Consider the following 12,185-nt stretch of genomic DNA (forward strand, 5'->3'; position numbering starts at 1 on the left):
TCGCCTCCAAAAGGTATTTCTAAAGTTTGTCTATACACGATTATATCACATATTTCATGTATAAGAAAGAAAAGCACTGTGATCTACGCAGAAAAAGAGGTTCACTCAAGAAAAGCTATATAGCCCTATAAGGCTATCACTACTTTTTATTTCAGTTAGCTAACCGCACCTATTAATTCAGCTCTTCTAATTAAACTAAGTCGTTGGGTTCTATGTGTCCTTGTGATCATCGTTTTTATTCAAATTTCCCCCCAATGTAGATAACATATCCGTTTTTGTCGAATATCATTTTAAGTGTTAGTACACCCCACTGTAACTGTGTAGCAGTTGCTAATGTGCAAAGTGAATGGATCTCATCGGTTAGCAGCCAGTGTCTACTACCAGTGACTGCAATTGGGTGATGATGAGGCCTTGAAGATGATTAACACGTTTGCGGATTGTACGACATCTCAGTCTCCACGTTCATTGTTGTTTTTGTTTTTTACTTTCATATGCTGAACAGAATTATGCTCGAGTTGAGCTCACGCAGCAGCAGGAGATCATAATGAAAACAAAAACTACTCCGAGTTATGAGCAGTGATTGTCGATTGGCAAAAAGAACGAAGAACATCAAGATACGATGCTTGAAACAACGATGACGTCGAACACAGCACAAACTGCAACTGCAACAAGAACAAAGCAAAGAAGAAGACGAAGACGAAGTAGAAAAAACAGGGCAATTAATTCAATTAAAATCTTCATATTTTTTATTCATTTGACAATTCCTCACAAGAAATGCCCAAATAAAGATAAAACTGCTAAACAAGCACCCCGTGTGATCTGGGTAGTAATTGTGTGCAACTCGGTGTAGAACCATGCCATCCATCCATCTATCCATCCATGCGCGTCCGTCCATCTATTCTCGTTACTGATTTACAAACCATTTGTCTGTTTCAGGCATAAATCCCATCGTATGGCTAAACGTTGTTGTTGACCACTTTGTCTGTCCTCGTGCGCGCTTGCATAGAGCTAAGTGAATATTCTATCGCCTCATAGAGCAGTTTAGCACTGGAGTTAAAATTGAAATTGTTGAAAATTAAAATTCCAAACACACCAACCGACCATAAATCATCTTTTATCTGTGATGTGTTGTGAAGCGTTTGGGAGGAGGACTGACTACTCACCTCATTCGGCATAAGCCATGAAAGTCAGCCGGGCAACAAGTTAAGCGCACGAGATAGGACGACAACAACCAGCTATACACACACGCCTTGTTTTACAAAAATGAATTCATAAACATGTCGCTGGACATCATGTGGTCAGTTGTCAGCGTTGAGAATTCTTGTAAACATTTAATTGCCATTAGGTCATTTAAGGAGTTTTGCAAAAAAGAAAAAAACAACAACAACAAATGATTAAATTTTCAACATAAACATTGTTTTGATTAGACATCAAAGACTAAATATGACACTTGACAGGGATGGCGGACAAAAAGTAGTGTTTAAATATGAGGAGAGGATTTGGAAGTGTTCGTAAGACATCAAGGGGTTGGGACTTGTAGAGACTACAGGGTTTTCTAAATGAAATCCGAAAGTCAATCTAAGGAAAGTAGAAGGAAGTTCGATTGTGGCCTTTTATACAAGTTTGTCGTTTTGATTCTTTATAAAACAATTTTTAGATAAACGTTTTTTTATTGGTGACGAAAGTCCTATAAATGTGGAAAATTGATGCGGTGAAATTAGACAAAATTAACCTCTATTACGTCGACAAAACATTCATTTCCCAAATGTAAGACTCATAGAATCTTCATAGAGAAACATGGCATTAAGAACGATTTCCAAACCACTACATTATGTAATGTGGGCCTTTTTATTTATAAAATACAACCATGACACAATATTTTTGAGCAATTTTGTACGATTTCGGTAGGAAAATTCTGTAACTCTGATTGAAAATTTAACATTTTTGTGCTGCCAACTTTAATTACAACTTTTCATTAATAATTTTGCGTTTTAATTTTACCGAATTTTGTCGTAACTAAAAAAATGAGTTACAGAATTACACTACAGGTGTTCACCAGTTCCCTACCTAGTTTGTATACCATGTTCCTTGCGGAGTTGTTTTTTTTTTTTTTTTTCTCCAATCGTACGCCTCCAAGGTGGTAGATAGGGGAACGCTCATTAATATGGTAGGATGTTCAAAGTTTCGGTCAAATCGGATAGTTGACATTTTGTGTGGGGGTACATGAAGGAGTGAATCGATTTCGAACTATGAAGTCTTATGGGTGGGGGAAGTGCCCGAAGGAGTGGACCGAAATTTCCCCTTGATGTGATAAAGTGACAAAATCCACAAAGTTATTTCTTACAATAAATTAATTTGTTCCAAAAAGGAATTTTGAATTACTGAAAGCTATTTCCAAGGGGTAGTGGTGTAGGGTATCACATGGTCGGCCCCGTCCGACTATAGCCTTAGCTTACTTGGTTTTAAAATTTTGAACCGAAATTGCTATAATTTAATATTGTGTATTGCCAATTCGGAAAATTGTAAATATTGGTCCATATTTTGGAAAGAACAACGACGCCCCACACGAACCCTTTTAAATGGAGTATTATCAGTTAAGATATTTTGCTTCTGCAAGGAATAAGAGGAATAGCTTAGTACTTTCAGAAACGAAATGAAATTTATTGTTAACATTTACTTCAGTACAGTTTGTGGCAGAGAGTATAAAAAGTTCGGTCCGACTGAACTTAACGCCGTTCTAACTTGTTTCACGAATACCCTAGTCACCTAGTCAAAACACGAATACAGTATATAAGGATTATTTCTGTCTAAAGAGAAATATCGATTTTTGTACTATCGAACGTAGTACAATATCACGTAAGTATTTACAAGGCAGAAGAATTATTTTGTTTTAGCATACATACCGACTTACTTCCTCGACATTGTAGGTATCTATTTTTTCAGTAGAGATAAAAGCGATTTTGATACATCGATAGTTGGGTATAAGTTTAAATTTATTGGACAATTCCTGTCGACAAAAGAGGATGTGAAAAGCTGTCGGAGTAATAAAAACCAACAATAAATCCCTGATGATGACTATCGATGATAGTCGAAATATCGGAAAATAAATCAACATTAAAAAACAAACTTTGTCCGTTTTTTTTTTATTTTACTGACCTCAAGCCAAACTAACATAAGAAGAAGATAGTGATCAAAGGTCAACAATAATTATATGAAAATTTATTTATTAGGAAATTTAGTACATCTAATTCCATAATTTAAACTTTTACACAAACCCCGATATTTTGATCTTTCTTAAAAATAATATTTTTTAAGATACGAGAACGTCTCCTCAAACCACTGTGCCAAAAAGCTACATATTACCCGAACAAAAGTTTATTCCAAACGCATAATATTTGTTGGCCAATAAATCATGCATCATCCAGTATGGTTATTTTCATTCCTTTTGATTATGAAACATCCGTTTATGGTAACATGTCCTTTCGAGGGCGTTTGGCAGAGTCACACACACAGCCACGCCAATCACGAACCAGCGATCAGTTTCCCTACATACCAAAACGTTTGTGTAACACGCACAACTATGTATGTACGAATGTGTCAGTAGATTCCAAGAATTACTGATTGTTATGTTATATTTAGAAGCTTTATATCACAGGCTGGTGACACATATCATCAGGATCAGAACACATTACATGTGAATTACATGAGACAGGTTCATCATCATAGAAATATTTCAAATATTTAGTTCACATATTTCTTTCAATTTGATGCTAACAAATCATGGCAGTGGTTAGGCGATGATGGTATTGCAGTGGTTGCTACATTCGGTTGTGGTGGTAAAATTTAACAAGTAAATAAGAATCTGACTATAAATAAGAATATTAGGAGTGATGAACCAAATGGCCTATGAACAGATGGGTAGGTATCATGAATAGGGGGCCTAATCATTCCAGTGACAAGAACTCTCCTCAGGTAGGGTGTTTGGTGATGACCTAAATATCCTATGAACAGATATGTAGGTATCGTGAATAGGGGGCCTAATCATTCCAGTGACAAGAACGCTACTCGGTTCTTTTGCACCTTGGGGTATTATCGAGGAAAAGATGGAGAATAAAATATAGCTTTCTAATAGAAACCAGAATTACTTACTTAGCTGGTCATCTACAGAACATTTGTTTTATAAGCCGAACTAAAAAAACATAACCATACCTCTCTATTTCTTGCTTTAGTTTGCTAATTTCTGATATTGTGTTTTCTGATTTCGTCTTCCACTCTTTCACTTCTCCGTGTACCGTCATGGGACCAGTATTTATACGTCTTTTAGTAGGGTCATCATTGCTCATTCTCAATTCATGGCCCAGCCAACCCAATCCTTGAAAACTCGATACGTTTAACTATACTGATGTCGTTGTATTGGCGATGCAGTTCGTTGTTCACACGACGTCTATATTCACCGTCAACGCGTATTTGGCCATAGACTTTTCAAGAATTTTCCTCTCGAACACACCAATCTCTGCCTTATATGAGTACTCATGCTTTTGAACCGTACATTAGCACGTGTAGTGTCAGTGTCTTGTAGAGCGTTAATTTTGTTTGACGTTAGTTTTGTCTTACTTAGTCCAAACTAGCATCTGTTGACCAACACTATTCTTCTTCTCTTTAACAAATTATGTTGTTTTTTGTGCTTATGACGATTCCGAGGAAAACGAAGTCTTTACTACCTCAGAATTGTAGGTACCAGCATTCACAATTGGTGCGAGATCTGCGGACGCATTACGCGTAGATACCATCAACTTGCTCTTATCGCCGTTTACTGGCAGACCGACTTCAGTAGATTCTTTTTAAAGATATCTGTTACTTCTTTTACCGATAGACCCATGATGTAAATTTCATCGGAATTTGACTTTCTCGTATCTCGTATAAGCTTTTCACACGGCAGGCCGTCTCCTTGTTCAAACCTCTTTTGGTAGTAAACTGTTCGGAGAGGTTATTTCCTATTTTAACTGAGGACCGAGTGTAATCTTACAAAGCCGAATGAGCTTTGCGGGGATACCAATTCAGACTTGGCTTGGAATACCTTTGAACGTAGGTGACTGTCGAAGGTTGCTTTATGATCGACAAAAAGGTGGTAGGTGTCGATCTGCATCTCTTGGATCTTTTCCAGGATTTGCTGCAGAGCAAATATGTGGTCAATGGTGGACTTGCCAGGTCTACAGCCGCATTGGTATGGACCAATTATTTCGTTCACCATAGGCTTTAGTCGTTCGCACAATATCCCTGACTAGGCAATAGGGAGAAGGCTTATGCCCCTGAAGTTAGCATACAGTCTTATTTCCTTTCTTGTGGACGTGACACAGGATGTTCAGGTTTCAATCGTCGGGTACTCATTCTTCCTCCCAGACAGTGCTTACTAGCTGATGCATAAACCATATCAGAGTGTCGCCTCCGGTTTTGAACAGCTCGAGTGGTAGGCCATCGGCTCCTGCTGCATTGTTATTCTTCAGCCGGTTTTTTGCTGTCTTTACCTCAACTTGGCCGGGCGGTATACGTTCAATACCATATTCTGTGATTGGATCTATGGTATCATCGTCGTCTTCGCCAGTATTGAATACCAACAGTTTGGAAAAATGGTCTTTCCATAACCGGAACACACTATCTTTTACCAGATTTCCCTGCTCGTCTCTACAGGAGAATGTGCCTGTACCAAAACCATCAGTATTATATTTTACTCTTTGGTAGAATTTTCGAACTTCATTCTGGCTGGACCTCTCGGTTTTTTTCATACTCCCGATTTTCCATTTTTCTCTTTTTCCTGCGGGAAAATACGTTTCTCCTCTCTCCTCTGTCCTTTCCTCCTGATACCTCTCCGTGCGCTACACATTGCTACTGATTGTAAAGTGGCCTTAATGCCACATTTTCCTCTTCGATAGCAGCAAGACACTCATGGTCATACCATGGATACCTTGGTGGATGCGTCTAGTGTCCAAGAATGGATTTTGCGGATGTTTGCATGGAATGGGCAATACTTTGCAGTGATTTGTTTGAGCGATTCGGCCAGTTGAGTGTGAAGTATGCTGTGGCTATCTGTTGTGGTTGCAGCTTACCAATGTCCAACTTCCGTGTTGGGTCTGTTAGTACTTTAGGTTTGTTAGGTTTAATCTGGTACTTCTAACTACCATGTGTTGCTGCTGCGAAGTCTATCAGCCTCATTCCATTGTCAGATGTTTTACCGTGAACACTGAATTTCCCCAAAGATATTCGCCTTTCCACTTTTGGAATTAAAATCGCCTAAGCGCTCATAAAATATATCCTTGGTCTGCTCGTCCTTGTCTTCTATGGGGACATGGGCTTAAATAAGACTGATGTTGACAACTTTAGCTTTTATACGAATTATGGTAAGTCTTTCATCTACCGGGGTGAAACTGGTGACCAGATGTTTTAACCTCCGACTAACTATAAAACCGCAACCAAACTCATATTTTATGTCATGTCAGCTATAATACAGTGCGTCAACTTTGGGTGTTGTTGTGCCGCCTTTCCCAATCTATCGGTCTTCTCCTTTTTTACACGTACATCCGTCACTGCGTAAACTGAACCTCCTCTATAAACAGAATAATCCAGGTGCACATACATAGATCATAGTCCTTAAAACGTTTGCGGGGGTCGTCAGCTTTAGAGGGGTTTATTTTTCTTATTCTTGGTTTGTCATAATAACATGCTTTTTCCAAGGGATGATTACTAACCTGACGCCCAAAATTTAGATTTTTTCGTTCTTATGGGTGAAGTTTATGAAGGAACTGGGACTCTTACCGATCCGAGAAGTGATCTTAAACTTTCATTTAAGCACAACAATGTTGACTCTCTTTAAATAAAGGTGTAATAAAAACTGTGGATCTGTTCTGAACGATTCTTTTTCTTTGATTTGGTTGAAGTTCCGGCAAACAGATAGGGAAGATATGATATGTTGTGTGAATCTCCCATTCTTCAATCCAGATCACTTAAAAATACCCCAGAATATATGACTAAATATAAGGTGGCCTATCAGTATCCAATAACACAACATATCTCAAGATAATTTGTTTTCATACTTCCATATTATGGTTCTCAATCGTTCTGCAATACATTTTTTGTCCTTCCATATCTATCTGTCTTGCATTTAGTCTAATGACAATCATTTTGATTGCAATTCGATGTCCACAACTCCATTACGAACATTGCCATATCTGAAGCGTTTTTTAAGGCAGTTGTTGACTGCCTGTGGCTGCTGTGTATTTATTTCTGCCACCGCAAATATTGTACTGTTGTTGTTACCATTGTACTACTATGTAAGTAAGTTTGGAACGTTTTTGGTTTGTTTGGACATTTGGTGCTGTTGTTGTTGTGATTCTACTGAATTGTGTGGTGGCATTGGCCCGACCTGTCTCGTAGAAACATTTAACGTTTAATGATAATTTATCATTATGTTTTTATTTGTCGTCCATTGAAATTGTTACAGCGAGTTCTTTTCTATTCTATTGTAAGCGAGAGTACAAACATACATCAACAACAGCAACAACAACAACTGTAAACTAATAAATCTTAAGGATCGCATAAATCTTAAAAACGAAAGAACTTTATTGGTATCTGTTGCCTTTTTCTGTTTTCCGTTTGTCGAGAATGTTCGTATCGTTTTTTTGGATTTTTTTCTTCTTCTTCTCAGCAGTCCTAGTTCATGCCGTACATGAATCAATTTATGCTTACCTAAAATGTAGCCTATAGAACCACTAACATGGATAAGTAAATAAGTAAGTAGTATCAGTCTACGACCGAACAAATATGTTATCAATTAATTGCAGACATGTGTACATGTAATGGTGATTACGGGAGTGAGTTGTAGTAGATTTCATCCGAAGGGATCTTTGCAAAATGTTGTATTTATCCTATGAATAGGAATCAGTAGTTATTTGTAGAATATTTAACAAAGCCTGCGATGTTGTTGGGTAATGATATTAACGGCTTGTCAGATTTGTAAAAGACTGTAACGCCAAACGCAATGGAATCCAGATTTATGAACTTTTAAACAATCCTACGGCGGCGGGTTCTGCGATACCTGATTGACCCGGAACCACACAACGCGCCTGTCTCGGTCAACGGCTCCACGTCAGTGTATACATTTTTGCATTTGCATCGTTTTTCTGTTTTGGGAGCAGCAAGTCCCTGAATGCCTGCTTCGCATTCTTTTGGTCCGTGCCGGGACGGAGGAAAACCCAGGACCAATTTGAATGTGCTCACTTTGTCACATCTACCATACTCAAACTTCGGTGAGATGCAATCGATGCCGGAACACAGAACACAGCCCCCAGTGAGTCGTCGTCATCAGAATACGCGACTCCCCGCAGTCCCCATTCCGCCGATAAACAGATTTACTCCTGGAAGGTTATAACCATCTAGTCTTGGAGTACTTTAATGTTCATCATGGGTTGTGGCATTCGGTCCTTGGAAACGATCCGACGGATATAATACTGGCTGTGTACGGCCCCTAACCACACACACAGACATAACTATCGCATCACGTGTTCTAGCAAATGACATCACCTGACAATCCGTGGCTTCTCTAAGGTAAGACCCTTGATATTCCTTTGATATAGGGATTCTCTTTCTGACATGACTGAACGGGGGTAACTATCCACTAGGTGGTGATTTGGAGGGATTTGCCTATAGCATCCAAGCATGGACAACATCTTCTTTTGACAACGCAAAATCTTTGGCTCCTCCTGAAAATGGTCCACTGAAGATATGATGAGTCACCCTCTTGCCGCTCTCAGGGCTGAAGTCTGGCAAGTTTTTCCATTGCGTATCACTTACATTGACAAATCATACTGTCGCCGCATAGTTTACCACAGACCGACCTATAGCGTTGTATGTGGTTAACAAGGTTTCTTTATTTGTACCACAATTCCGACCTGTCACTTGATGACCTAGTTACTGTTTCTCAGCTCATCGCACATAGCTGTGACATGCGCGGATGGCTTATACAAGCTGTCGAATGTGACCCCCAGGACATTGGGGTAATTAGTGGTCAGAATTATTGACCCATCGACCTGATATTCAGTGAGAGCTTCATTTCCGCCTTCCAAATTTTGAACAGTGTGGATGTTAAGGTAGTGGCGGATATTTTTCATATTCCTTGAGTGGAAGAACCAATGAGACACAAATGACACGAATGTTAGCAGCAGCGGGACTTGACGCCATGAGCTTACGTAATAAACCCAATGTCTTCGGGAGGCGGGCAATTAGGGTTAAACAGTTCCGGAGATATCACCCCTCCTTTGGAAACTCCTTGTTTCATACTACGGGGTTTGGACATATTTTTTATAGCCCCCACCATAATATGGAGGGTATAATTATACTTGTCATTCCGTTTGTAACACATCGAAATATGAGTCTGAAACCCCATAAAGAAATATATTCTTGATTAGCATAAAATTGCAAGTCGATATAACCATGTCCGTCTGTTAAAATCGAGATACAGCACACAATTTGTAAGACAGAGCTTTATAATTTAGAATAGAAGTTTCTCTCACTCTTAGGATGTTTGGTATTGCAAAAGAACTATATTGGTCTACGGCTTTATGTAGCCTCCATAGAACGGTACCATCCGATTTTTTGTATTTTGAAGGTTGTAGCCTCAATATCCCAAAGAAATGACTGAAATTTAGTATTTAGTTTTCGTTGAGGCTATAGAACTATCCCCCTGAAACTTGTTGGTATAGGTCCACGACTTCATATAGCCCCCAAAAAACGGCACCTCCCGATGTTCGGTATTATGAAGGTTCTGGCCTCAATATACCACCGAAATGCCTGAAACTTGGTATTTAATCTTCGTTTCCACCTAAAATTTGTCGGTATAGGTCCACGTTTTCATATAGCCCCCATAGAAATGTACCTCCCGATTTTCGGTATTGTGAAAGTTGTAGCCTCATTATCCCACCGAAAATTTGGTATTTAGCCTTCGTTAGAGGTTTAAAATTTTCCACCAGAAATTTATCGGTACAGGTCCACACCTTCACATAACCTCTAAAGAACGGTACCTCCCGATTTTCGCTATTTTGAAGATTGTGGTCTGAATATCCCACCGAAAGGGCTGACATTTGGGGGTATACGGCTTTCCACCTGAAATATATCGATACAGGTCCACGCCTTTATATAGCCCCACAGAACGGTACCACCCCGTTTTTGGAAGATTGTGATCTCAATATCCAACCGAAAGGTCTGAAATTTGGTACTTATTCTTCGTTGGGGCTATAAAACTTTCCACCTGAAATTTGTCTGTATAGGTCCATGCCTTCATATAGCCCCCATATAACGGTACCTCTCGATTTTCTGTATTTTGAAAGTTGTGGCCTCAATCAATCGATTTTCAATATTTTGAAGTTTGTGGCCTTAATATCCCATCGAAGTGGCTGAAATTCGATATTTAGACTTCGTTGGGGATATAAAATTTTCCGCCTGAAATTCGTCGTTATAGGTCCACGACTGCATTTGACCCCATGGAACGGTCAATTGACTTCCCATGGTGAAGGAAAGTCTGACGCTCAGAGGTTATGAAGTCGGGTGGCATACTGATGGTGATGACGACCCAAAGGTTGCCAAGTTACATCATTCTTCAAAGTATGTGACACGATGGATATGTCGCGTGAACTATGAACATTTCCTCTAATACTGATGGGAGCGTCCTCCTTCGCAGTGTCAGCGCTTTGCCTCTCTGGTCATTTCTTAGGATTGAATGCCACAGCCCATGATTGTGCTAATCATGGTGATGCTCCTAGGACCTGCCTGTTATAGTCGTCCAACGGTACACAACTGTTTAACTTGACCCCTACCCCCATACATGCCAAGTATGGATCATTAGAGTCAAGCTCAAGAGAGATAGGCCTGTAGTGGACTAAGTGATGCGATAGGATTGCAAGTTCACTACCTCCACTTATCTTATGATCGAAGCGCAGTACTCCGAACACTGCAGGTTTTGTTCAGCTTCGTTTATTGTATTATTCTTCTCCGACAATTAAATTGGTCTTCTTGTGAAAAGCATCGCAGGAATGCCACATCGTCAGGAACTGGAAAAGAATAACTCGGTATTAGTGACGGCGGCTGGTACTGCTGTAGTGGAAATAGCGGGGAGGTTTCATAATGTTATCACGACTACGAAGACTCACTGTGAATCAAGTTGTTGTTTTTGTAGCAAAGCTTATATGTGCGTTCGTGTATTATTTAAATTATCAGGTTCTGGTTCCTCTGTATCCGGACTCAAGAATTCTGCAACCTGGACTGTTTGCATCCATAAAGAATCAGGTGACAGGTAAGTTTGGGTGAGCTGGGCAGCTAAACAGATGTAGTGTGTCGTGTGGTCCCAATCCACATGCCGGGCATGTGTTGGGTATCGTGGCATCATTATACCTGTTGAACTCTCTCTCTCTTTTGAAGATATTTCCTGACGTGCCTGGATGGGGGAAGCCTGTCCATTAAATCGTGTCAGGGATGCTCGCTGCAATAACACCCAAGCAGGTACTGCATCGACAACATCTTGTTGTGCTGACGCACCGGTAAAACCTTCATCTCCGCATGAATATGGTCCACTGTTGCAATCCTCAAGGCGGCATTCTGGCATGTTTGAATATTCTTCTACTGCGTAGCACTAACATTTGCATACCACGCTGGCGCCGCATAGCTTACCACAAACCGGCCTATTGCTTTGTAAGAGGTCAACAAGTTTCTTTGTCAGCACCCCATGTGCTGCCGGTTGACGACTTGAGGACCTTGTTTCGACTTCTGATAAACCCAATATTTTGGGGTAGTTTGTGGTCAAATCAGTACACCATCGACCACCATCAGTGTGAGCCTCATTTCTTTAAGAGTAAGCTCTCTAACTCTCGGGTCTTCAGGGCTCGTACGACGAAGCTCATCACGCTCATTTGCTAGTCCCATCGCCTCTATTGGGAAATTTGGTACGAGCCAAGGGAAATGACGGGTTGCCAGGATACGTCATTTATCAGATCTGGTGCGACAATGGTGATATATGGCGAGCTGTGGCAATCTCCTCTATTCCTCGTAAGAGCGTCTTCATTGTGTAAGACGTGGAACTATCAATTTGCTCGGCCAATGCTGTACCCCTCTGGCACCAGACGATTATTGCCCTCTAAAAGCGA

This window comes from Musca autumnalis, unplaced genomic scaffold (genome assembly GCF_047663935.1).
Source record: "Musca autumnalis isolate F117 unplaced genomic scaffold, ASM4766393v1 scaffold_5, whole genome shotgun sequence".
Lineage (NCBI taxonomy): Eukaryota > Metazoa > Arthropoda > Insecta > Diptera > Muscidae > Musca > Musca autumnalis.